The following is a 26,923-nucleotide window of genomic DNA, read 5'->3' as shown; positions in this document are numbered from 1 at the left end:
TTCTCAATATATTGTAACATTTTTTTAGAAGGCTTATTTCACCCTAATATTTGGTGGTTTTCACTTTTTTCTGTGCTTTCTGATCTGTATGAATTGACTTCTTTCCTGATATGTCCCTGTAATCATTTTTATTTGCTGAATATGCTCACTCTTACCATCATTCACAGGCAGCTGTTGACTCAAATAGCTTTGGTAATATTTTCTTATAATTTTCTCACTCTTCTTGTTTGGTAAATTCCTTCTATATTTTGTGATTTTGATTAGAGGAGAGTTCAAGCCTCTAAGTCAAACCCCTGAACACTTCAGTCCAGCTGATTTTACTAACCACTTCCTTCAACTTCACAAACTTTGCCTCCCTGAAATGACTCCATTTATTTTAAAATTAATCTTAACTTCTGCTCATACAATGCAAGGTAATTTTCTACAATCAACCCCATTAGAAGGTCCTTAAGCCTACACAAAATCTAGCCTGAAATAAGTAAGTGCAAATTCTCTTTGCCCCTTTTGTGATTGTGACAGAGAAAATGAACAGTAAATACTCTGCACTTTTGTTATGAAAATGAACCAGTAAGATCTATAAATACAGTTTTCATTTATAATGAGCCTTAAATTTGTATATTTCATAAAGAAAACTTTTGTTTCGCTAATGAACTGAAATAACATATTCTGGAGGTAAAAATCTTGGCTTTATGGGAATAAACAAGGAACGGAGTTTAGTAATGTTAGGACGTAGCCCAGGAGTTGTGAAAGCACTATCAAGTGTGGGAGCTCTCAGCCTGCTTTTAGAGAAGCTGGCTAAGCATCTCATCCAAAGTGTCAGGAAAAACAGGCTGATAAAAGGCATCTGGGAGCAGACTCATTATTTTTCACTTTTGCATTTTACTCTGTGTATTTTTGTAAAAGTTCTAGATAATTGTTAGAAGTCCAATGTGGTGAGAAAATGTTGACCTAAAAGTGAAATGTGAAGCTTAAAATACAGGCCCAAACTAAATAATAGGTGTTATAGTCTTGTGCACTGGGGCTCAGACATTATCTTCACATGAGGGGATACAGTTTTTTCTTTTAGCTTAGCCTGCTTTTGCTTTATTAGTCTTGTAGCTAAAGATGGATAAAAAATTCTAATAAGAATTCATTTGAATTTTCCTTCAACAGGCATAGACTACCCTAATTTGTAGCTTCACGATACTCAATATTCAAGAGGCATTCAGGTGCCCAGGCTGCACTCTAAATGTCCTTTCAAGTCTTGGAAATTCAGTGTAACTGTTTACTCCACAAAATATTCCAGGCATTCATTACCTTGTTTTCCACAAGAGTTTCTATAATTTACCCAGAAAAGTGTTATAGCATGCCGCAAGCAACAGACAGAAAAAATCCCAATAGCAGATAGGCACAAGCTGTCTTCCCTCTAAGACATCTATGTACATGGGGGATGGTGAGAATGGGTGTGAGGCAGGAGTGCAGGGAGCCACTGTCCAAGTTGGCACAGGCAATTTCAAGATAGCCTAAATATGCTTACAACATGCTTCAGTCCAGCCCTGGTGAGTGGGACATCACAAAAGGACCGAGGAGGTGAGGACCCTGTCTCAGTGGCAGCACAGAGTAGACAGCAAGGCAAACCATCCCACCTCAGGCTGCTACGTGGGTACCAGTCACACAGCTCCTTGCAGGTGTTAATGGTGTCCTTGCACCAAACTTTCAAAACTTAGGAGCATTGAATGGTATTGAGAAGTATTAAGTTCCCATTTGCCAGTAAGGTTCATTTTGCAATGCAAAATTGTTTTTAACAATGTTGTTATCGTTAGGCATTTCAGATTCTGTGTACAATTACAAGTCAAATTTAAAAACTGCAGTTGAAGTCATGGTTTGCTTAGGTTCTTGTGAAATTTCCCTCTGAATAAATTAGCCTAGTGTGGGAATTACGTGAAAAATACCTACAAATCCTAATTACTTGTCCCAAGGAACAAGTTCTTAATATATTCACCAGTTTTATTTGAAGCACTCATACTATGTTTTTATTTCATTTCCTCAGTTCCTCAGAGAGATGAGCACAGGGTCTGAGACACCTGAAGGAGCAGATCTGTACTCAGCTCAACAGGTTTTCACATCCCAGGGGTTCCCTTTCACCCATCCACTCTATACCATGAAGCCTGTTCTTTGCTACCTGTCTTGCATCTGAAAAAAAATATACATGAGATATGAAACATGAGCAGGAGGAACAAATCAGAGTGGACCACATATTGTAATGAAACATGCAGCTTTTCTTCTTCTCTAGCATTTACTAGAGAATAGATATCAGGTTTCTGACTGACCAAACAAACTGCAGCAGGCTTTGTAGACAAATGAGGTTTTAAAAAGCCTTTTAGATCCAGGTTTTTCATGATCCCTCCTGGCAAAGAATTAATCAGTTCAACATGTGAGGGGGTGTTTTGGTCACTGTTGAGTTGATGTCTGAATTGCATGCAGACAAAACAGCCTGTTTGTTTTTCTTTCAAAGAACAAGCTTTGTTGTTTCATGAAGGACTACAATTCATATTTCTTCCTGAAAGGAAAAAAAAAAAAAATCAATATTTACATTTTTGTTCCGTGAATGTATTATTTTTTACTTGGGTGGTAAGCTAACATTGTACTTAAGAAATCGTTATCTTTCTAAAACCTGCCCTCAAAAACATAGTAGCTTAAGCCAACTATCAATGTTGTCAATACTTATGTTTTACGATTTCATGGTTGTCGTGTAAGAATTCAGATAAGTAAAACAAGAATGACTAATTGCTATGGCAAAATGTTACAGACATTTACAAATAATCAGTCATTGTAATGAATTACACCCGTGTACTACAGCTAATTATTAATGCTTGCTTAACTTTGGGGGGAAGGAGGTGGTAGTTATTTGATTACTGATTATAATTTTCTAGTTATAGCTGACAGCCAAATATTTTTCTTTCATTCCCAAATAACAGCTATTAGGCTAAAATGTGTCTGGGCAAATCTCTTATGCCTTTGCACAGTTCTGCAAAAGGAGCTCAGCACAGGGTAAAATCCAGGGCTCAGGCTGGGACACTGTTCTTTTTCACCATGCAAATGCTGTTTTCCTGAACACGTTTCTCTTTCTCCCTTCTCTTGTATCACTTGCAGCATTCACTCTTATATTATGAGTTGGTTTCTCCTAGGAATGAAACTCAGGGAGAAAGAGTGAATGTCTTCTAGCTAGTGGCAGTCAAGAAGATTCACAAGACTGTGCAAAAGCTGTTTGTGGCTACTGCCTGTAACAGAGAGAGGAGAGGTGTTGGCAACACCTCTGTCAAGGGCTGCTTAGAGCAATGAACCAAAGATAGAGATGTGTGCTCCACGGGGAGAACTGTTGTTGGGTTAAGGAGAATTTTAGAGCAGCAGGTCTTTAATATACCCTTTAATTTTGCATCAAAAATTATATCAAGAGACACTGAAAATCTCTTGCCTCCTTATATGTTGGTTAAGAGGTTAACTTCCAAATAAACCCCAGGTAAATGCAGCATGGCACTACTCTTTCCATTTCAATTTTTAACAAATACCTTGCTATACTATCAGAGCCCTCAGTTATTTTTTCTGCTTAACATCCTGTCCAAACAAATCCAGTGCCATTTGTTCATATATATGCACCACATTGCTTTGCCACATCAGCTTTTCATCCTTACATTTCATTCTTGTTGTCAGACTCCAGCTTCATTATCTCTTGATAGACCATTATTTCACCTCTGTCACACCCAATCTTACTTTTTATTTAAAGCAGCCCTGGCTTGAACACATTTAGAGGAATCAGCTTCCACTTCCACTGATGCACTGGTGCAGTTCATATACTCCTTTTAGTCCTTGCAGGTATTGATTTTTATAAGGCTTTTTGTCTTCTGAGTGTGTGGAAACCCCTTTGTCATTTTATTAAGTAGCTGAACAATACATGAAACATAACTGTTCATGTACTTATTCTTTGGCACCCTGTGTCACTCTGGACCTTCATTAGGGCAGCTGAAAGACTTCAAACACAACCACCATTATATAGACGTATAGATAATCTTCAGCTGTACCACTGAGGATTCCAACAAATCAATACTTATTTGAGTCAGTAAAATCATGTCCTTGTTCTGACTTTTTGTGCAAAATTTTTACTCCTCCATTTCAAAAAATAATAATTAAAACTACTGTTCATAGACTTCCACACACTTTGTGGAACCCAATATAAACCTAAATAATGCTCTAACCTAATGCAGTGAACAGCAAACTCCCACAGCAGAGGGGCAGGTCCATGGGATGCTCTTTGGCCACTGTGCTGGGTCAGCAGCTCTGGCAGAAAAGTGAGGCCAGCAGCCAGGGGACAACTTTCATCTCCCTAATAGGAAGTGTTGGAGCCTTTACATCTGAATGCTTTGTGAACACTCCCCTGTCCGCTTCAGAGATAACTGAGGCATGAACAGGAATTATTTGCTCAGTTTTAGAGTATGATTTAATTACAATTAGAACCAATGTCAGTTATGTAGATTTCTGAGTTATTAAATTCCTTCAGTAGATAAGCAGACTCCCTTGCTTAGCTCTTTGACACTCTTTTAGTGATTTTAATATCACTATTAAATTACAGGACCATTTTCCATCTAAGAGAGGTTCAGTCATGAGCTTAAGAACAACTTAATGGATTGAAAAAAACCAAAGTTTAAATTAATGGCTGTATTATCAATCAAATGATTAGCTGCCATCTCTAGCTTTACCTTGAGTACCTAGAAACTAGAATTGTAATAATAATAAATAGAAAGCCCAAGAACAATCTGAGTGCTAAGGAAAAAACGTTGAACAGAACCAGAAGGAAAGGAAGATAAAAAGCGTGAATTAATCTTAGCCAGAGAGAAACTTAGAAACTCTAAAAATACTACCTGCTGTCTCTTCCCATATACCTTCAGCAGTAGGCAGCTACCAACACATCAGTCTGCGTCTATGAATGCATGTAAAGATAGCTGAAACCCCAAGGCATCTGAAATAGCTGACACCATACACAGAAGTAGTCCAGAGGATTCAGTAGGGACCCTGGCAGTAACAGATAACAGTGAAGGGGAGGGGAAAGGCTGCAATTCACCTGTATTTTCACTCATTTCATACTATTTTTCTCAAGAAGATGACTGTCATCCCCCAACTATTAACCCTTCAGGTATGCAGATGTAGACACTGAAAACTGACTATAGCAGCTGCAATTCATCTCTACTCTTCAGCAAGTACTTCTAGGCTAAAAGGTAGCTTTTAGCAGACTGATACTGAAATGCATGTGGCATTTGAAAGTGCTTAAGTATTAGTGGGTGTGTGGGGCTGAAAAGGAGCCAGGTGGGCTTCCCAAAGGGCCTCCTACAAAACACTGGCAACCAGCTTCTCGCTAAAAGTCATCTTCTGCTGAGCAATGTATCTGAGTGAAATTAAACTCGCAGGACTTGCCATCTGTAATGCTTACAGAACCAAAAAAGCATTAGGAAAACATGCAGAAAATGAACACATCATCTAATTTGCCTCAACTGGATCTCGTTCTGCAGCTGAGCAACAGGAGCATATGGCACCCACCTTCTCATCTGGATCCACCTCACACACTAGCAGAGGCCCTGTGCAAAACCTGGGCACCTGGAGCTTTCGTGGATTGTACAGTTTCTGTAGGAGATCTGTCCATGTTGGTGTTCCTGTCAATCAAGAGAAGACCCACCAGGCAAAAGGCTAGGAGTTTTTGTGGCACTTTGGGCCAAAGGAGAGCCACTAATTAGGGCTTGACTCAACCTAAGGGGAGGCTGATCCCACTAAAGGCAAGGCTCTGTCAAAAGGATGGAGGTTTTCTTCCAGTTCTGAGTTTTCTCCACAGTTTATGCTGTAGCCTGGCCATCTACAAAGCATCAGTAATTGGCTGAGAGTCTCCTCATCTGACAGGAAGGTGTGAAAGAGGATTTTGAAAGAAACATGCACTGTAATTTCTGTTATTTATGGCTTTTTCCTATTAAAAGTCAAGAGGTTTTGTAACTATTTAGTGAATTGATTTTTTTCTTACCTTCTTATGCCTTCACATTTTAATCTGCTCAATGGAAATGCTGAGGGAGCCGATGGCCTGTGGGAAAGTGGGTAAAATCAGAAACACATTCAACATAAGACTCTGTGAGAAATCTTAAGGATTATTTTTTCCCCTGGGAGAAAATATTTCTTTAAAGTCATCCCCAGTTTTACATGGAAAGGGGGCTTGGTTATGTCAGGTTGGCCCAGAAATTTTACTTTCATCAAAGCTTAGACTGAGCTAAGCTCTTTAACGTTTCTCTTCTCCCTGATCTTTTCCCTAAAGGGGGACCAGGTTGCTAGTGCATTTAGACTCTGCAAAATAGATTTTCATGCAATTTTCACCAAATTTCTTCCTCCTTTCTACAAGCTCAGTTACTGCCATGCTGCAGGGTTTCTTTATAAGAAAAAAATGCAAAACCTCACAAAAGACATTTTTGTGCCAGCCTTGCTGTCAAACTGGGTCTTTTATGACCAAGACCTCAAAATTTCAAGTAGAGTATAAAAATTAACATATTTAGCTTCTGTTAAATAATTACAATAAAATAACAAATGCACACACCCTATTGAATTATCTCCATATCATATAAAAAAATGAAAAAGGGTTGCCTCATCAAGTTAGATGTTAAACACTTAAGGATGTAGTGTTCTTTGGAAATATGATAAGCAAAAAAATCATGTTTTCAAAGTGCAAAATAACCATTGGCTAACATTATTACCAGTGTATCACAGAACTGTTTGGCAGGAATTAATTGTTTTTGTTTACAGAGTTTTCCTTGTTACCAATGGAAGGAATTTGGTTTTTTCCTTAGAGATAACCAGTTTTCCATGAAGCACAACATACTGAAAACTCCATTACAACCTAGAAGGTGATGGTGGCTGCTTGTATACTATAAGGGATGGCGCGTGGGCTGTGCATTTTGAATGTTCATGTCTCCATGAATATTGTCAAGTTACACATCAAATTTCTCTTCAACCTCAGCCTTTCCTTCATAGCACAACAGTAGAACCCTTTTTACTCAACATAGGCAAGTTCCTAAATCCCTACTGCTCCCTGCTGGACTGCAGTTCTACTGGCTTTGACCTGGAGAAAATGATGCTATTCAGGCAGAAGGTGGTAGGATGTGGCCCTCAGAATCCTTAAAGTCAGGAAATATTTAGGAAAAGCCTATTCTGAGATTCTCACCTTGATGTTCCTCACCAGGTTTCTCCTGCTGCCTCTCACTCTTAACATGAAAAGGAAGGGAAGAGTTGTTCATGTGATGGTTTGAATAAAAAGCACTTTAAAAAAATTGAACAGGAAAAGGAAAAAGAGACTTTGCATTGGATAATAGGAGAAAAAGAGACTTTACACTGACAATTGTACAATTGTATAAAGGTAATTGGTGATACAACCTAAAGCCTCTGCATAGCTGAGATATCATTTAGGAAATTACATTTTTACTCCACAGACCAGAAATGTCAGCCTTTGGTCTTACCGAAATACCTTACTTTGGGGTATTTGTGATTTTTCCTCATCCTTCTGAGTTTTTCTGAGGAAATAAGAGTGATGTAGCAACTGATAATCAGCATAAACAAGCTCTAGACTTTAGTGAATTTTCCTGCATAAACAGCAGGAGATCTCTCATAGAAAGAGGCTTTCTTCTCCTGGATGTCTAAAGGCGAATACGCATGTAGGATTTATTTGTAGTACAGTAACACAAAGAGGCTCCAGCTGAGATAATAACATTGCTTTTTTCCAGGTGCTCTTTACACAGAAAAATAGAAGTCCTTGTGTCTGAAAGTTTACAATCTAACTACAGGAGAAAAAGGAGGTATTATTGCCCCTTTTCTTGCACAGACGGCATTAAGACACTAAGAAATAAAATAATGACTCCAGAAATCACCAGAGGAGTCCAGAATCTAAATTTCCCATACATATTGCTTGGGTAGAGTGACCAAAATTTTCCTTGCCTCCTACTCTGGCCTGTTGGGTTTGATCTGACCCGGTGACAAACGTGGCCCCACAGAGGGTACATAGAGCAGGCACAGAGCCAGGGGCAAACCCATATCCACTCATGGACCCTCCAGATCACCACACAACCCTCCCACTGTAATGCCTCCTACTCAAGGGGAGCCAGGGCTGTAAAAAACAGTGCAAGAAGCCCCTTGAAATGACCCATGTCTGCAATCAGGAAGTCTTCTTCCTTGCTCCAAAATCAGAGATTTCCTTCTACTCCGAAACATAAAGTTCCAGGCCTTGTGGGATCCTTTTATTACCACTATTAGTTTTACTTCAGATGATCTCATCATTCATGTAAAATTCAATTCCTACATGAGAAATATACACAAATGGAGGGGTCAAAGAAACTCATAGGGATTAATCCGCTCTGATCTCCTTTGGGAAACTGAAAATTTTTTTATTCATGTCCTGTTTTTTAGATCAATACCTTTCTGTATTTATTGAGTCTTCTGAGAATTTTCTCCCAGCTTTCAGAAATTTAGCTAAACCTCTTTCCTATTCCCTATGGATATCCTGGCTTTTCTTTTGGTCACGTGTACAATATGTTTTTGTCAAACTGGTATTGACTGGCACAAAAGCCCTCAACATTTATTAAAGCACTATTAAAATTTTAGCTTGTAGAGTATTTCTTTATTGGAAGGAGATAGAATACTTGAGTCCCTTCATGCCCTCAGTAGACAGCAAAGTTGAATTACCTCTGACTCTACCCAGCAGAGCTGAAAGGCATCAGCAAGATTAAACATTTCCACAAAAGGTCGCATCCGTGCACACAACAATGGGTTTATCAACACCTTGCCTCCTTTCACCTCTTCTTAAATACAAGTATTATCTTTGCTAATATCCAGCCCTATGATATTAACATGTTTTTATAATTTTCTAGAAGAAATATACAGTTGGACAAGCAAATTCATGTGAATGTTCTGCCAAAATCCTGGGAAAGCATTTATCCCTTGTTGACTACAGGAACCTCTTGCAGTTTTACTTCTGCCTTTAGCATCCATTGCCAGATGCTATCCTGCTATCAGTCTTGTCTTTATCTCCGTATGCAGCCTCATTTCATCTACTGAAAAGAAGTTGCAGTATTTATTTGAGTTTTGAGTAACACCTGCCTATTCTGAATCTACATCCACTTTGCCTTCTCTTTCAATATTTTCTTTAAAAATATGCAGCTGTAGAACTTATGCCTTTTTTTTGAGTGTACTTTCTGAGTTACGAGTCAGCTTGACTTAGCAATTCTCACCTCAGCACGACAATTTTTCACTTATAATACACAGCTCTCTTCACCCACCACAAAATTTTTCTTTCTTAGAGGCTCTCTGTCTGACTGCCCAGGCTCAGTATCAATAAGGTAGTTATTTATCTGTTTACTTCCAGTGCTTCTTTTCAAAAATCTTTCTGTGTCATTTCTGATACAAACTCTTAATGATGTAAACAGCTTTGTGACCCTCCTCTGCACTGAGGCTTTATATTCTCCAGTCCAGTCTCATGAAAATTATCTGCCACATTTAATCAAACTTAAGCTTTCCAATTTATTAGTCTTAGCTGTCCTATTTGTGTCTCAAATGGGATTAGTTCATGTTCATTTGGTTTCACAGTTATTTTCTATAATGTCATTTATTCTACAACTTCACTTGCTGCTTACCTAAATCAAGTCTAATAAAATAATGCCTCTTGTAGCTTCAGTGATTATTTAGTGAATAGCAGTTAGTTATTATACCTTTGAATATCTGAGCACAATTAGTAGTATTTTTTTCTCCTATCTATTAACTTACACATTTAGGCCTTCTAAAATTATATTTTCCATGCTCAGATAAGACTTGGAGGTCTACAAAGAACTGACAGTAGCTTGCTAGTAGAACTTTTCTTGCAAGGCATCTCAAAATTTACGGTTACCCAGTTTCTTTTTTAGCCATGCTTATTTCATTTTCCCAAGAAACATACAGTGAGGTATCTATATGATATCAGACAAGTTACCTGTTGCAAAGTGGTTGACTAGGGATTTTGTTTAAAAATTATTTGGTGCTTTGTGGAATTTTTTTTTTTTTTTTTTTTTTTTTTTTTTTTTTGCTGAGAGGTGTACAATGACATATTTGATTTTCTGCTCAGCCAGATTAAAACCAGATAAAAGGATTTCTGCTCATGCCTTCAAAAATATGCATTTGAGTGGAAGCCAAAAAAAGAAAGTAGGATCAGCCCAGATGAATCACTCTCAATAATTTATTAATCTAAGAAAAGAGGGTTTATAGCTGAAACCTTTTTGTATTTTTAACATTTGGTTATAAGGCTCCATATAAGATATAAGGTTGCCAAATTATTGTAGAAGAATATAAATTCAATTTATATCAGTGATAATCCAATAGAAGTGCAGACTTTGGGAAATAATTTTTTTTCAAATAGAATTTAAACACTTTATTTTTCAGATATTATTTCACAGTAAGACTTGCTACATAAGTTTTATGTTCCAATAGAATTTTTTTTTTTTCATGGGAAATCCATAGAACATTTACATTTGCATTTATGTTAAAAATGTGGCTGTCACTGATCAGGGAATGAATGCATAAATCTTTATTTTAATTAGTAAAGTAAAACAAAGGAACCCTTATTTCAATTGTAGGTGTCCTACTTGGAAAGCTGCAGCTGACTGATAACTCACTACTCTCCTTGATTGGAAACTGAACTTTTTCACAATAACACACAATTGAGCTTAATTTCCCTGAAACTCATAAGCAATGCAAGTGTATAATCTAGGTCTCAGTATAATAGTTTTGCTGTTTATTTTAACCTCCAGAGAGTTCTGTTCAATCCTGTCTCTTGGGTGCCTTTCTTAAAACCCTGTAAAAGAAAATAAAATCTGACTTTCTGTGTTACAAAGGCACTTAACGTTACATCATGTGTCTTTATAATTAACTTTTTTTAATAAAGATGGGATTTTTTCCAAAGGTCTGTTTTCTCTCACTGTTTAAGAGTGGCACCCAACTGGGAAGTCACACTGAACGGTCATAGGGTCTTTCAGTTCTCCCATTAAGACCTGCCTATTTGAGGGTTTTATAATGTGGCCATTTTTATTCACATCAGGCCAAATCTTGGCAAGTGTGTCCAGTTTAGGAGTAAATTATTTGTATGGAACTGAATTGATCTAGCTGTTGCTCAGTGAGAATGATGCCAAAAACCACAGCTCTTGAGGTCAACTTCCACCTCACAGGCAAGCCAGAGGCTAGCTAGGCATTAAACAAACTTTAATTTGGGATCCGTATGCCCTCGATCCCTACCATTTCTGTCCGGTCCTCCCAGTCAGTTCTGTCTTTTCACTTTCTGCAGAAGCCTAAGTGAAAGCTATTTCTTTCCTTATCAGACTATTTGAAGAATATCTATGTTATTCTAAACCAAAATTTTGCCATTTTGCCAGGAACAAGATGGACTCCAAGGATTATCTACAAGGTTCATCTGGATGTTAGATTAAAAACTAGGTTCACAAGTGCAGATGAAGGTGTGCAACGTCCAGTCATGGATGGTCCTGGACAGGCCACGGAGCTCACCCCCAGGAAAGCTTGCCTCTGCCTCCAGGCCGCTGCTTGGGCATCAGGCAAGGGAGCATCCCAGTGTCAAAAACCCGCCAGAGCTCTCCTCTGGGACAGGCTGCAAACCACAGCCCTCAAAGTAATATCACTTCACTGCTCTCAGGTAGCCTAGATTATATTTCTAAAATTAATGCATTTTAATTTCAACAGTTCTTTTGAATTATTATTTGATGCCTCTCAAAGTGAGAATTACACCGTCTTCTCTTCAGAACATACTGATTGCATTCTAAATACATTGTATTCTATTACAAAGAAAAAGAAATAAATAGTCTACTGCTGCAGTAATTCTTCCCGCTGTTGTTTCTAGCAATATAAACAACAGGTCTTAGGGTGGTTCCTTGCTGGTTTTTTCCTTTTTAATTATGAGGCCCACTTTCATTTCAGCTGAGACATAGATTATTTTCTGAGTACTAAGTAAAAGCTGAGGTGTTACTTAATCCTACTAGCCAACTCATCCTTTTATTATCTGTAGTTCATCATGGAAATTTCAGATGCTCTCTTGTGTCCTGTTAGACATATCTAAAAATGGAATCAGGCCCAGTAGTGCATATTTAACACTAAATTGTGTAGAACAGCTAAGCTGGTATGGTGCTTTGTGTTCAATTAAGTTGTTCTTTTGCTACCTTAATTATAAGTAATTTGAAAATTTTAGTTTCCTAGTTCAACACTGTTAATGGACAGATAAAGTTTGCATATTCCCTATGTATCCCACAGTGAAGCTTAAAGTCTTCTGTCAACTGGCATGTAAAATCAATTATTTTTTTAAATGCAATGGCTTACAATTACTTTCTCTACTTCAATGTTTTTAACGTTCATCCTTTGGAAATCTTTCTATTACGTGGCACTCAATCCTCGACAAAGTAAATGAAATCCTATATCATGTTATGCCACTTCTGCCTGCACAAATATTTTGGTTTTATATGAAGAAGTGGTATAAGAAAAAAACTATTGTGGTTTTTTTTTATTATTTCCCTGTTTGATGCAAACTTTAAAAAACACTTTTGATCAGTGGTGCTCTTTGCTGAGAAACTTTGCTGAGTTTGCTCAGTGCAGGTAAGTACCAAATAAAGGTAAGCTTGGTATAATTTAGTTTCAAATGTTATAGACTGTAACTATCTCTAACATCCCAAAGAGTTCAATAACTACATAGAGCAAATACCAGCTAGGTCATCTTTTTCATAGACATGAAACTCTAAAACTAATCTAAAATTAAAAGTCTGTTCACAATTGTTTTGTTAAATTTAGTTTTAAATAACCAAAGCATTTAAGCTTTTGCAGTTCATTATGGAAAGTGTTCTGCAGAAGGGTAGACCTCAATATCAGAATGTGTCTTCTGGAGACTTTAATCTTCATCCACTTTATTCACCGTGTCCCAGGCAATAACTATTTTAGGGCTGCCCTCAGACACAACCCTCCTTTCACATGAGCTATTTGTATGCTTGTTGTAGATGTAATGTGCTTGCCACACATGCTAGCCACAAAAAAGATGAGATACCCTGGGATGCAGGCACACACCCAGCATCTGCTGCCAAGGCAACAGGAACAGGACGTTTCAGATAAAGAAGGGATGATGCCTCAGTCCTGCCAACACCCACCGTTTCCTTCAAGAGAGGCCAATTTTGCCAGTAGATGTAGAAGTCATCTAGGATAAACACTTTACACTTAGCTTACCTTGAGTTCATCTGACTGAGACAAGTACAAAGCGTGACTTACAGCAATGCTATTTAGAAACGGGAATCTGGGCTCTTCCTTCCACATGGATGTATATCATGAAGACATTTCTCGTGCCTTCTTACAACATGGCCTGAGAAGACATAATTTGATCCTGAGAGTATGTGTCTTCTGCATAACACTGGCACACATCTTTGGCCATTTGTGATATTACTTCATTTCAGCACTTTGATCAGGTTTGTTCACTTAGGCAGGTGTTATGCTGAAAGGCAACAGTCTGAATAGAGGTGGCTTCTCACAACCTGACAATGAAGGTATTTTGCATGCAAAATTAGAAAAGGACCAAAAAAAGCCGTAGCTGTGAATAAACACATGAAAAAATAGTGAGCAAGTTTAGTTAAATTATTTTCTTATTCCTCTTTCAAATTTCACTAAATGAAATGGGCTGAAACATTTCATTTCACAGCAAACAACTCTGCTGTGTGTTGTTGGGCATGGAAAACTCCTGCCTTTACCTTCCTGCAGGACGACACATTCCAGCAGAGTAGTAGCTGGGAATGTTCTCAGCAACACCCGAGCACAGGAAAGAATCTGTTAATTGTCTTTTGGAAGCCTTTTTATGAGCACAGGAAGGGAGTGCCGTGTCCATTTAGAGAGAAATGTATGCGTTTGGAGCACAACACTCTCTATGAGGAGTCGTTGGAGTCTGGCAGTGCAGAAAGCCTTATGCAGCCAGCTCACACGGTGTGAGACACTGGTGTTTTTCAGCCTCTCAGATGTCCTCACAGTTCATCAGAAAACAAGTAGAAAATCCTCTCTGTGTGCCTCTCTAAATGTACTTTAAGTATTGCTGAGGCATGTCTGTTGAAAGACCTCAAGCCCTCTGAGCTAAAGCGGCTGCAGAGTGCAAGGGGAGCAGTTGCAACTGAGCCAGGAGACCTGCCTTAAATTGTGTCAGGGGAGGTTAAGATATTGGGTATTTATGAAACATTTCTTCATATAAAGGGTTGTTAAACACTGGAACAGGCTACCCAGGGAAGTGGTTGACTCAACATCCCTGGAGGCATTTAAAAGATGTGTAGATGTGGCACCTGGGGACATGGTTTTGTGGTGGACTTGGCAGTGCTGGGTTCGTGGTTAGATTTGATGATCTTAAAGGCTTTTTCCAACCAAAATGACTCTATTATTCTAAGATGCTCTCTTCATAACCTTCTGCCATCTCCAGTGTGCCTAAGGAAGGTACAAATGTTTACGTTATGGCCTTAGAAACTGCAATGGTTGAATACATACATGGTGTATTACGGGACAGGCTACACACTGTCACCACAGGCAATCAAATCTCTAATGGTGAACCAGACTGAGATTGTCTCACACTCCTTAAAAACAGTGATATAAACCATTCACCATAAATCTTACTTCCATATTTAGAGATATCAGGCAAAAATGCTACTTACTATGATTATTCTGATGATTATTATTATTAGGCAAACTTCTAGTTTGATTCGCAAAATCAGAAAACTTTTCTTCCTTATTTTTTTTTAACTGGTTAAATAACAGTAGTTGATGCACCACAGAGGAAACATTTGATTATCTGCTTTAGTAAACCACGATGGAACATATGAAAAGTTGTAGTGGTTTTGGAAAGACTGAGGCAATGCTATAGGAAATATTTATAAAAGCAAAGTAACTTTGAAAAGCTATTTCCAAAATGTAATTAGAGTTACTTGAGATAAAAAGATTTTAGTGATCCTCTGTCCCTGAAGAATATTTAAAAAAGAATATACAAATATACATTTTACCTAACTGTAGTCACTGTAAGGTGATTTTAGAAAGTTTGGGTTTTTTTAAATGAAGCCATAGTTCTAGGCAATTTTTAAGAGACTGAAATAGGAATTTCTGGTACTACATGCTTACCCTGTTGCATTTTAAATCTACAGACTTATTCAAACAGTCTGTCTAAATGTATTAAATTTGGGAAGATAATTGGCTTTACTGGAAATACAATTATGTATCTGCATATTCAGGTATTTTATGTCCACTGGCAGTTATTTTTCAGCCATCGTGTTTTCATTTTACCTAAGCACTTATTTGGAAGTTTCATTTAGGATAGCAAATAATAAAGGTTAGTGTTAACATTCTTGGGTTTAATGCAAAGGAAATCCTCCTGAAATATATCTCACTGTACCTTGAATCTTCAGGATTTATGTATCCCCATGCCCAAGTTTATATCATCAAACAGCAAGTGGCTATTCCACTCCACCCTTTCAAAAGCTTTCCAAAAGCTCTCAGCAAGTGAGAGGGTTTTTCCAATATCTTTCCTTTCTTCTTGTATCCAACAAAAGCATTTTAATATTACAGCAGACAAAGCTTCTCTTGTGAACCAGCCTCACTTCCACAAAACATTAAGCACATGATTAACTTTCAGTGCATTTTTTTAATTTAAGCTCAAAATGTATCCCCATATGACAAATATAGCTGATATATCACATATGTGAAAGTAGATGCATGCTGAAGTGCTTTACCAAATACGAATGGCTGTCCTGTGTGCTGAAAGATAAGTATGTGCTTAACTGATTGAACATTTCTTAATATCAGTAGAGGTTTTTTCCCTGCATTTTTTTATTTCTAAACAAATCCCAGTAACAAACCATAAAGAGGCTTTAAAAAGGAGAGTTCTGATGGCTTTATGAAAGGTTTCCATTCATTAAATGCTTAGGATCATGATTTTACAAATATAAATTAGTGCTTATTTTGGGGGATTTTATACTACTTAAATGAATTATTTGTATGAAGTACAGTATTTTATGTTGTACTATCTTTGATTTAACTGAGCTAAATTACAACCTTTCCTTTTTCTTTTTAATATAGAAAGACTAATTTAATTTTCTCCTTTTTTTGCTCTTTCTTTGATTCACTTAAACTAGTCTGCCTTAAAATGAAGCAAATAATGAAAAGTCCCCAAGAACGGCATGGGGTTTTAGCTAACTAAAGCTAATTGTTCCACAGGGAGTAGATGCAAAACGTTACACTCTAAGTTTTTGCAAGTCCAGGTAGCAACTGAGTATGTTAGAGATTATGTACCCAAGCTCTATACTTATCGTCTACCCTTTCTTTTCCAAAAGTTTCTGAGGACTGTGTGCTCCATGACAAAATTATTCTGCTGTTTTGTACAACAAATACAGGTAGGGCAGGACTTCAGCTGTGGTAGCACTGCAATTATTATTTAATTTCTATTACACTGTTACCATTACGAGATATATGCTCTCTTCCTAGCCCGAAACAAAGTGTCCCTTCCTAAACAGGTATATATATGATGTAATGTACAACCAGAGCTTTTTCCTCCTTCCTCAAATCCCATTTCATCACAAAAAAAATTAGAACTTGAATAGCAGGCAAATAATGAAAAACTGTGCCTAGTGTTTGCATGAAATTTATGAACAGATTTGTCTAGGAAATTTTTTTGTTGTGGTTTATGAGAGTATTCAAAACATCGGTATACGGCTAGAAGAGCATGCAATAATCATTTGCACCTAGGAGTGATGAAAAACCTACCAAAAACTCAGGGTTTTCAGTTTATTTTTTTTTACATTGTTGATTTATAAAAACAAAGATCTCATAGTACTAACAATTGTAGAAAGTTTACAGAGGTCTGTTTTCAGAAAGAACAGATCATATGCAAATATCAAAAGTTGATCAAAATCTCTTCCAGATAACTGTGAGCTTTGCCTGTTGCAAGAAATGCAGTCAGTCTCATATAACCTAAAATATTTTCTCATATCCAGAAGAATTTCCCATAAACCAGATTTATTTTCATCACAGTACATTGAGTCTTACAATAGAGATTGTTTTGTATGAAGAATTTGTACCTATTGCTACAATAATTATTGATAAATTTTCACTATCATCTGAATTCCTTCAGGTCAGAGCTTGCTTCTAGTGCCACCAAACCAAAAATAATAAAATGAAACAGGTGAAAAATTTGTCACAAAGCTATAGTTTTATACTTGCATTTCTTTAACCACTTTTATCTACATAAGAGGAATTCCCCACACTTCAGTTCTATGCGTACATTGCCTTTCAGAAGCATCTGATTGGCTTTTTGGCTTTGAGGCTCACCCTAAGTATTCCACCAATTGCGTTGCTCAGTCCTTGCCTTGAAGTAAGACATACACAAGATTTGCTGTCCCCTTTCACACCATGGAACATTGTTACTGTTGGTGGCTAAAACCATCCCCACTCTCTCCCACATCCTCACATTCTCACTGAAGTACCTTCCTTGCTTTCTGTACAGCAGTCTTTATGAGAAGCCCTTTGCTGAGCATTGGTTTCATGTTTCAAAACAGGAGGAACCTTCTGACCTTTTCCAGAAGCTCCCAGGCACCAGAGGAGCAATAAGTCACCCAAATCTGGCAGTAAACCTGCCTGCACATCTACTCTTTCTGCTCTCTCTCCTGTGCTTTCATATTTCATTCTGTCTCTTGGTGGTCATGGATGTATATACTTACCTAATAGCAAAGTCTCTCGTGTGCTCTTGATAAAGAGCCTGGGGTCCCACCCACAAGGTTTCACTGGCACAGGCACAGAGATGTTAAATAACCACAGACAAGCTATAGGTAAAGGCTTCCGGAGCTCGCAGGGCTGCGTGATCCCAGATGTGATTATCTTTAACGTGGCAGTGAGCCACACAAAACAGACACTGCTTTAGTCTGGCCTACAGCCTGCAATAACGTGGTGATAAAGCAGGCAGGTATGCAGTCCTGCTCCTGACAGCTTTGGTCCTGCCCAAAAGTATCACCCAGAGAGTGCAGAGAGGGGATGACAGAGGAAGTCAAAAGAAGGTGACAAATCCCTGGCACTGTTAAAAGCCAGTTAAAATGTTTTCATTTCCAGTTGTGATTGATGAGGCTAAGGAAAGGGTCAATGTAAGTAAGGATCACTGTTTTCCTTCATTCTCTGAAGAGGCACAAGATAAATTGCAACCAGGCTGCATTTTTTTTTCTGTACTTTACAGCAGTAGTAAATGATCCCAGTAAACAATACATTTAATAACACTATTTGGAGCAACAGTGTGCACCTGTGTTAATTTACAGGTTTTACAAAAGCAGGGCCACGGGCTGGCTGCTGGAAAAATGGGAATGAGATCCAGTCACATCTCTCCTGGATAAGCTCCTTTCTCACCAGTCTCATCTGGCAGCAGAAGAGGTCTACATGCAACTGAGCATTTTCAAAGGGTTTGCAAATATTTTATTTCTGAGTAAAATCTACTTTTCATAATTATTTGATTCATTCTCAACTTTGTCTGTTGTATTGGTCATAAAGAAACCACCTAATATTTTTTTAAATGCATTTAAGGTACATCCCCTAGCAAATAACACTGTCAAAAGTCTTGCTGGCTCACCCATGGTCTGCTGCTTCTATTACAATGAAATCAATGGAAAAGTCTTGAGAGACCCTTTATAAGCTGCACAATAAAGTGAAAGGCTTGGCTAAATATGTGCCATTAAAGATTGTGGACTTAAAGCCACATACGTGGCAGATGTGTGTGATTGTACAGAGAATACACAGCAGCTGCCTATTTCCAGTGACTAGAGTCCTGGAATATTAACATGGAACAAATTAAATAAATGTCAGAGCATCTAGTCCCCTAATATAACCAGAGTAAATGATTGTTATTTACTGCAGTAGTGTGCCAGTGATAAAATAAAACAGGATATAAACTCAGGTAGGTAGGCACCAAGATGGACTGCAAATTTTCTCAAGTACAGTACAGGTATTATTAAATGAATACACCAAAATATTCCTCAAATATCTAAATTTAGGCTCAGGAGTTTATCACACACACACACTAGCTCCATGCACCTTGCTGAGAAGGGTCAATACAGGACAACCCAGACTATGCCATGGGTTCTCAAGCTGGGAAGCAACTGTTGGGATCAGTGGAATGGCCACAAGAGTCAAGCTCGGGCACTTACAACAGAAACCTGTAAGTATTATGAAAAATATTTCAATTTACAATGAAATGAGGGAAAGATTTATAAAGGAAATCTGTATCTGTTGCTCCCTAGGCAAGCCATCTCTTTTGTTGAATAGCTCAAGCAGTTTCCACTCTGTTTGGATAACCTGCAATTATTTGCTTAATTAGCTGTTCTGTTCATTGAATCTGGACACCTGATTAGGAAAAGGAACTTCTATCCTATGAATTAGATCACAAGCCAGGTTAAAAGAAACTACCGAATTTCAGACTCACTGCATGCAATTTATGAATTTCCACAAAGCAGAGAAGGTTGTTTAAAATCATTTGGCAACCAAATATAAAATAATTAAAACTTTTGGGAAAAGTCACCAACACTCTCTCACCAGTCCAAGAGTTCAAGAACAGTAGAAGGAACTGTATTTTGTCCAAATATAGAGGTCTTCAGCTCTGTATTTTGGTGCGTACTGAGCCTTGAATGGAAGTATAAATTCCAGATAGGATGTTCTAAAAGAAGTGCCCACCAAGCACACAGTGTGTCTCAAAGCCTGGCAACAGTCCATTGCCCTCCTACCTTTTCAAAAACTTTTTTTTTTTTTGGCCAATACTGGTTTTAAAAAAAAACCATGTAACTCTCTCAACCATATAAATAGATCCCATGTTCAAATTGGTTTGTAATCCTTCAAGTAGATCTGTCTTTAACTCCCACACTCCAGAGAAAGCTAGATGCATGCAGTAGACTATGTAGGTAAGATTTAAGTTGGATTTAATTACGGAAACTCTTAAATAACCAAGATCCATTCCCTTCCAATGTAAACATGAACTATGTCCTCTCATACAATAGTGCTTGCAGCAGGGACTTCCTGTGGATGTTTTGTTAGCATTTTCACGTGGCTGTGTGCCTGCTTGTGATAGTACAGGTTGCTGCAACGTGGCAGGATCTCTTTGCTATAGGCAAAGTGCCCTGTGGCAGTCACTGCCCAGAGCAGCACATTACGGAGACTCCCAAGGGAGCAGAGCAGGTATCACCTGTTGGACTGTCCCACCTAAGCAGGTTCACAGCTCTCTAAGGCCAGAAGGGAGTCACAAGTATCACATTTCTCCTTGTGCATGCAAAGGAACATTTAAGCAAGACTGGAATAGGATAGCTCTAGAGGAAACAGATATCCTCATTCTTCAGTATTGAACAGAAATGCCAGGTTAGGACCTTGTTTTTCTGACAAAACAAGAGACGATTATCAGTGCTTACATCTCAGTCTATGACTTCTACACAGATTTTATCTATTTTTCTATGATGAGGGAATAAGCTCTCCATTTATAACTAAACTGCTCCTCAATTTCAGGAACAGACTTCCTGAAATTTATGAAGATCACTAACAATAGCCCTCACTTCTTCATTCCCATTGAATTTTTAAAAGATAATCACAGGAAAAGATAATCACAACCTTTCAATAGTTTGGAGAATTAACTTACTACAACAATCAACTTAAAATTCAAAGTCCTAGCAACCAGAGCTCCATAAAGGTTACTGGATTGTCTCTAGACTTCCCAGGAGCCTTGACACATAAGATTATACTAATTATAAGACAGGCATCTTTTATGGGAAGACACAACCATAATATGAACAAGCAGACTGGGCAAAAACAACCATGGCACATATCTGGGGATCTGCACTGCCAGAGGGCTGGTGGGTGAACTGCAGCCTTTTTACTCCCCTTTTCTCCTCATCTTGTCCATAAATTCTTGTGTCCTCAGCTCCGACAGACACTGTGAGAAAACTTCACCTCAGGTAGAGAAGTCATAGATGGAGGGCATCTCTTCTTCCCTCTGTTTTTGGAGTAATGTGGGATAACAGAAAAGTGCATGAACTTGTGATGAATACATCCTCATAGAAGGCTCTATAACTGATTTATATAAATAAATCCCAACCAATCTGGTTTTTGAGAGGACATTTTTCCATACCCTCTGAAACACTGTAAGTACATATATATGTGTATATACGCTCACACAGCTGCACTATTAGATCACATTTAGAGCATAATACAGTGTCCCAGACTGGCAGGGGAATTTTTCATCCATCAACAACAAATTCTGGTATTCTATCAGCACTATATTTAAAATAAATCATGTTTGAAATCTGGTGCATGTAGCTGCCACACAACAGAGGATCCAGGGCTGACTCAGCTGCCAAGAGTGAAGGACTACTGCTTGTGGGTATAAAGGAGGAAGTTGATTAAAAATATTTGGATGAATGCAAGAAGGGCTAAATTCAGGGAAACGCCTAAATCAATAGGCATCAGCTTTCAGCCTCTCTTGGGGAAGACCAGAAATTACTCTCACCTGTAGGAAAATAAATGCTGATGAACACTTGCAATATAATGATAAAACTTCAATTCACGTAAATTGAAGTACCTGACTATGAAAAGTAATTGATTACGTACTGTAAAAGAGAAAAGGCAATTATAGGCACAGAATATAGGAAATTCTATTATATACAGGATGAAAATTGCTGTACTGTATATAAGATAAATTCTCATTTATGCATTTATCTAGAGAAACTCTTGTCTATGATGGCTGCCTCAGAAAACCATTGTGCCTTATGTTGTTGAGTAAGTAGAATGGAATTTACATCTTAGTGAACCAGAGAATATCATGTTATCAGTATAAATGCTTTCTTTTTTTCCTTGGTTATAATATTATTTTTTCAAATTAAAACCCTGATCCTGCAAACATCATCTCTCCTGCCCACAAGCAAATCTACTGATGTTTAAACATTTCTAATTTGTGCTTACTCTTAAGTAGTCCAAGATCTTAGGACTTTGATCTGAACATGAGGATTCACCAAATAATTTGAGTAAAACAATTTTTAATCTTTGGGTGATTATCAAAAATTTTCATTTGGATTCCAAATTTTTGGGAGGGTCATTGGACATTGCAAATGATAATATGCACGATTCCTCCCTCCTTGAAACCTTTTAACCAGCAGACAGCAAAGTAGAGACCAGTGAATTATGGTCTGTCCTCCTGACCTTTAGGTTAAACCAAGTCTGCTTTGCAGTATCATCAATGAAGCAGCCACAGTTTTATTGCCCTCCTTCCAAAAGGCTGCTGAGCACTAAAGCTACACAATGGCATTGTATTCAAAGGGCAAATCTGAACACATTACACAGGATTCAAATGCACATCCTTACCGCTCATAGCAGACTTGATCCAATGCCCTGAAGTGACTGAAGTCACTTGGGATGGTATTACCCTCTTTTAACCTTTCACAGTTGAAGCAAACATATCTACACCTCAGCCAAATCTTTGTCTTTATAGTCAATGTTATAAAATAGGTCCTTTAGGGTGTGTTTCATTTGACCAGTTTTTGCCTTCTACGTGAGGATGGAATAAATTTCCCTCCTGAATCTCCTCTATTTTTCCACTGATTATAAAGTGATCACAGCATGACTCAGATGACTTTATTAATATCTAAAGTTAAGTAAAAGAAACTGGAACCTCTGGCTCATGAAGGTGTTTGGTTTTGGCTTTTTTACCTCCTATGAGGTAGCGTCATGGCGCAAGTATGAATCAGGACATGAAAATTCCCTGTCCCTGTATCTGTGATGAGGAAGACTTCAAAATAACCTGGAGAAGGAAAGGAGTCTCCAGTTCCTTTTTGAGAAACCCTGAATGCCTTAGTGTGCATCTTCAGGGTTACACAGATCTCTGAAGATGAACAGCGGAGTGTTTATTTACATTAATTCAAATGTATTAAATGCAAGCTCTGAGCTGCCCTATGCTAGGTCAGAAAACAGTGACTTCACTTTACACAGAAGGCACCTTATGTGGTCTCATGCAAGCCCCACACACAAGCTCCTCAGCCAGCACCTGTCACAGTCTTTGGGGAAATCTCAAGCAATTGCAGAGTTGTGCCCTAACCCTGTGCCAGGGGGTGTCCAACTTGTGGACATTTTGTCCACTTGTCCCTACGTGTGGACATTTCTGTGTTTTCAGTGCTCCCCAATGGTACTGCCTGGCAGATTGGATTGATGGGCAGCAGCCAGGGTGAGCATAGCCAGCACAGGGCAAAGAAGGGTACGCAGCAATCGCTCAGGGGCATGACCATTTCATGAACTTGATCCAAAGACTGTGAGTGTATAAAAGTCACTCTGGTGTAAGCTTGCAAAGTGTCTGTTCTGTATAAACAGCTTTCACCGCCCCTGCATTTTCTACTTGCAACATTTCAGATACAATTCTAAGTTGTCATCAGTGTATCAAATATAATTCAGAGACTGGGCACTGAAAGAGGCCGGTAAAAACCTATTCCTTTTATTCTAACTGTGCTTCTGCTTAAACTGAAAAACCATATTAAATTATTTGAGAACGGAGTTAATAATCTTCTGCTTTGTTCTGTGAATTGCCAGGAGACACTAAATACAAATTTAACACTGTAACATGAGGCACCCTTTCTCTTTCTTAATATTTTAAGAGTTAATTTGGTTTTATACTAATTATTTGATTTATTATATTTATTATCGAAATTTACATGTTATGAGAGAAGGATTCTAAGCCAGAAGTTTTGCCTGAGTGAAAAGTACAAGCCTGTAGCTTCTGTAAATGAAAAGTTGGCTTGTTTTTTCACAGACATAGGTAACATTCTGAAAGCAACAAAAACAGTTTTAGAAAAAGGAAATAATATGAAAAGGAAAAGAAAGAGATTGAATTTCCAGTGATGTACTTTCAGGCATTTCCATTAATACTTAATGCTTCCAGCTCTGCTCTCTCAAGAATCCATAAACAAGAAAACTGGCTCCTTTATGAATGAATAACATGGGCCTAAAAGATTATATAATGAGATGCAGCTTCTTTTGCAAAAATTGCTGAAACCATTATTGCTAACATAGTACCTACCCTTAAGAAATGCACATATTTAAATGCATTAATTATAATGTGTTGACTGTATTATCTAAGAAATTGATTTATTTTTATTCCTTCTGAAGATGTTAATCAGGTCCTGTGGCAGATTTGTTTGAGTGTACAATTCCCAAGCTTTTATGCTTTAATTTAAAATAAATTCTGAGGCGCAAATTTCGTTCTGTTGTTTTCCCTTTTTCCCTGTTACTATATTTCCTCCTGTGCTCCCCAATTCATTCTGGAGATGAACTTCCAATTTTTTTAAGTTCTGTTCAAAGATTTTAGGCACAAAATCTTGTCTAAGAAAACACAATGACAAACATTAGATTAATTACTTTTATGATGGTAAGATTCTCAATTAATTACTCAAGTACATTGGTGAACAGGTTTGAATTTTAACACTGATAATACGAATGTATTTTCTTTTCATACTTGGGAAAGCCATCTCTTGACCTAAAGTTTCATATAGCTCTGCACAGCACCGAGAGGTCAGCTCCGAACCCCAAGATTTGTGTGAACATAAAGGCTTTGTTGCTGTATGTGTTTGCAATTGGTCTCTGTATTTTTAACTGGAAAAAAATACAAATAATATAGAACATAATCTCTGTTTATTTTAGTCACTGTGTTGGATTGATCTAAGATTTATCATTCTTTTTTCTGACCCAGTACCTGGGAATGGCCTTCCAGTCACACCTGACACATGTAGACAGATCAGAAGGAATTCTGGTATCTGAACCGCTAAGGCACAGACTGGTGCTGCAAAATAGGAAACAAACTAATTCATTTAGCCTGTTACACTTATTGAAGCTATATTCTAATTTGGCTTAATTCCATTTCCCGACAATTGCCTTAGACTTACTCTGAATTCTGCACAAAATTTCAGCATCCAAGAGCAAGCAGAAATAACATAGAAATCCAATACTTAGAATTGTTCATTTTCATTGTGTTAATTATCTGAAAAGTATTCTTTAAGTTCATTCAATAACTTCCACAGTTTTCCATTCTCCCAAGGAATGACCTTGAGAAGAAAATTTACCCTCAATCCCATGGAGAAGACAGGGGAAGAGTGGGTAGTTGGATTACAGGATTGAGCAATTATCTTACATGAGTAATACTGGACAAAGAGGCAGACTGGGACATGTTACTCCATGCTTGAATGTTGGAGACCCTGCTAATGGGAAGGGACTTTGGGAGATTTGCCACAGGAAGGGAAGTTTGCTTCTGTCTTTTCTCCACTCAAACTCACTTCAAACATATTTTGTTTAAATCCTTTTTCTTCTTTTCCAAGGTGAAACAAGTCAGTTCAAAAATCTGGCTGAGCTCAGCACATGAGAGAACTGGTTAATAATGATTTTGCACCCTTCCCATTCATACAGATCAGGTCAGTGTTTTGACGTCTTGACTTGAACAGGAACTGAACAGGAACCTCAGTCTCAGGTTTCCATTTACAGCCCTGAAGCAGGTACTTACTTTCAGGTGCAATTGTGAGGAGAATGCATCTTCAGATGGATTTAGTTTCTGACAAAATCCTGTTACACGCATTTGAAATAAAGTAGAGCCAGGCTGGGCCTCCTTTCCTTTCTGTCTATTTTTTTTTTCTTCTGTTTTTTTAATTGTTAAATAAAATGTGACTTTCAGTCAAGACAGACAAGGCCCTCCTAATAGATGAAAAGTTGGTTGAGTCCCTGCTCTGGCATGAGGCAGCATCTTGGGCTTAGCTCTGCTCAGAGTTAATTCAGGCAAGTATTCACAGGGAAGACCAAGAGCAGTTAAGTACACTAGCCATAACCTTTGATAAACAGGCTTGTTGACACCCTGCCACCCTTCCACAGCCAGTCTCACCCTGTACCTTGTACCTCTTTCTGCAGAGCAGCATGGCCAAAATGGGATTGAAGTCAATGGAATTATCCCAGCTTCAGAGCCCCACGTGTGGCAATAATCCAGCTTTCCTCTGTGTTTAATGTGGCCCTAGCAGACCACCCTGAGCAGCAGGGTGTACAGACAGGACTTTCTGTGGAAGTTCTCCACTAGCAGTGCCTGCTCCCCCTCCAGCCACAGCAGCACCAGCCTCTGATTCTGGGGTTGGTTTTGTTTACTGCAGGGATAAGAGAAGGGGGAAAAAAAAAAAAGGCCAAAACTTTTCTCAGTGAATCACACTGAACATGCATAGCTGAGGGAGAGGATGGGAGATGGCTGATTGTCAATTAAATTCAAAAGCACCACAGGAATCCCAAAGGTGACTCTGTGGTATTTCAGAGTGGTTCTACTGCTGTTGTTGCTCTCAGGGATTTTTTTCTCAAATCCTGAACTGAGATTTTTATTCTAGAAATGAAAAAGAATTCCTGAGCTAATGTGTTATTGAAGCACTGCAAAACAATACATTCCCTTTACTTCCAGGGCACATTTTTTGTTCAAAATAAAACAGTAACAAAAATAAAATTACTTTTATGCTATTCAGAAGAGGACTTTGTTAGGCAGCCAAGAATTTTCCCTCATTATTTCAGGCTGTCATTGAGCCTTACTTTCGTAATAATAATATTTTTATTACTTTGCATTAATAGGAAACACGAGCCAACACTGTCCAGATATAGCTGAGATGAGTGATCACATCTCCCAGGACTGCACACATAGCTCAGAGTACTAGGGACACTCTTGTCTTCCTCAGCACAGAGCACACCACTAGTACTGCAAAGAAATGCCACCACCAGCCCCTGGCATGGCTCAGCAGGAGAGTCCTCAGGGAAGCACACAGGAGCTCCCATCCCA

This window comes from Vidua macroura, chromosome 3, assembly GCF_024509145.1.
Source record: "Vidua macroura isolate BioBank_ID:100142 chromosome 3, ASM2450914v1, whole genome shotgun sequence".
Lineage (NCBI taxonomy): Eukaryota > Metazoa > Chordata > Aves > Passeriformes > Viduidae > Vidua > Vidua macroura.
This window is presented reverse-complemented; position numbering follows the sequence as displayed.